Genomic DNA, 2183 nt, shown 5'->3' with positions numbered 1-2183 from the left:
CACTTTAAATTGCTCTTAACTTTTTAAACATGCGATGTTGTAGACCTATAGAAAGTGATCTCACTATATCTATATGGCTGGTCACACCAAAGGGCTGAGCCCTTGGTCAGCTCTCTGCAGGGCGGTCGGTGTGGGGTGGGCACAAGACGGCCGGAGAGAAGGTGGGAAATAGGGCCAGTTGTGGAATTTCCAGGACTGGCATTTTTGAAACAAGAGATTTCCCTTGTCCTGTTTGGATTTCCAAATGCAAGGAAGAACAAACAACATTCGATTGGACATTCCTGGCAGAAATCTGGAAGAAAGGTTCATATAGACACTTCTAGTTCTTTTTTAGGAGACTTAGGGAAATTTCTGGCCCAAATGCTTTTATTCTGGGTCTTCGACTGGAAAAGATGAAAAAGAAAAGACAATGAAAGAGGGTTTCTGGAGGGGGACAAGCTTTCATTTTTTTCCCCTCAGACTGTCATGGTGCTTTTTTTTTTTTTTTTTTTTTTTACTTTCTAATATAACCACAATTATTCTTTGATCCTTTTCACCATCTTCCCCCTCCTTCTACAATGGGAAAATAAAGGGCTCAGTTTGTAGAATGCACGAGCCAGGAATCTCAGTGTGGCTTAGGTCCTGCATCCATTTCAGGCCCTGTTTCACGAAGTCTCTGCATTGCTGGGAGAGAGCTAGGTGGTGGACGCGGACATGCGCTGTGCCGATCCCCCATTAAGCGGACCTCCTGACTGGCAACAGAGGGTGAGTGCAGTTAACACCAGCCTCCAGCTGTCAGGTCCGTCAACTGGCTTCTACAGCCTCAGCCGTAGAAGCCAGTTGACGGGTCACGCTCTTCCAGGGTAGCCTGATGTAGACTTTCAAGACAACACGCTTTCCAGAGCACCTCGCCAGGTAAGCCAAAGTTTTGCCAGGCGGGCATCACAGATCCACTTCTTCCTGAGACCATCCTGTCTCTTCTCCCTTCCCTTTATAAGTGTTAATCCCTAATACGTATCTTGCTCCCCAAACTGTTTCAGTGAATGCTTCTGAAGAATCACCTTTGCAACAGCTGATACTGAGAAACGACTGAGAAAACAGGGGGCGATAAAATGATATTTGAAAGCCAAATTACTCACAGCCCGGCTGGCAATTTGGGCCCATTTTCTGGCACCCGGTGGTGGTCCTATTGCTAAAACTTTCCTCAGGAGTGAATTGGGATGGTGTACTTGTAGCAGGGAATGTACTAGTCAGAGCATTATGTAAGGCACCTGAAATTTCTGGAAATGTAGACCTAAAGACTGTGAGACTAAATGTCTATTGCTAAGTGCTGTGGATAGTCTACAGAAAGCTCATGAACAGTTGAAGACGAGTAACAGGCAACTGAAAGCCAGGGATGGGAAGGAAGCCTCTTTGCTCTCATGCAATGAAGCTCTCGTCTTCTCTAGCTGGAGAGCACAGCAAGCTGAGGACAAAGCCCAGGACTTCAAGTCAGAGTGGCTCAGCCAACCACGACGGGTCTGTTAACCCAAGGTCAGGGCCCTGGCTAGGAAACCTGGAACCTTGACACATAGAATAAGAACATCTGGCTGGATGCCCTCAAAGAATTCATGGGAATTCCCAGTGGGAGAACAACATTGCAGCTTCCTGGAGTTCTGGAACAAAGCTACGTTATGTTTAGTGGAGAATTCTGTGCTTTTTGAAATACAGCTCCTAGCACACTGACAGGGTCCTCCTAGAGATAGAATGTCTGACTGTGGGTGGGATGGCCAACACATCCCCATTCGTCCAAGCCTTCCCTGGCTTTTTAATTTTAGCACTAAAAGTTCTACATCATGGGACCCCCCTCAGTCCTGTGCAAACTGGGACATTTGGTCACCCTGAGCACAGGACAATTAGTAACCAGGCAGCTTGCACTGCCCATCAGAGTTTGGGTCCTGTCAGACCCACCACATCAAAAGGTTGGGTAGGCCCAGCAACAATCCATCGTGAGATGGATGTGATTCCTCTGGGATCAAGCAATTGTCCACTGATTTCCCTTTTCTGAAAGAGACCCACGGGAATCCTGGAAGTGATGCCCCCTGAATATATATGAAGAAGTGGATACAAGCAGCCCAAAGGGTAAACTGTAGTGGATAGTGAGAAGTGCCTCCCAGACCCGCTTCGAGGAAGGAGTTGCCACCCAGCTGTGGAGAGCATGGGGT

The sequence above is a fragment of the Pteropus vampyrus genome, unplaced genomic scaffold, assembly GCF_000151845.1.
Source record: "Pteropus vampyrus isolate Shadow unplaced genomic scaffold, Pvam_2.0 Scaffold106, whole genome shotgun sequence".
NCBI lineage: Eukaryota > Metazoa > Chordata > Mammalia > Chiroptera > Pteropodidae > Pteropus > Pteropus vampyrus.
The sequence above is the reverse complement of the archived record's forward strand: the minus strand, read 5'-3'. Positions refer to the sequence as shown.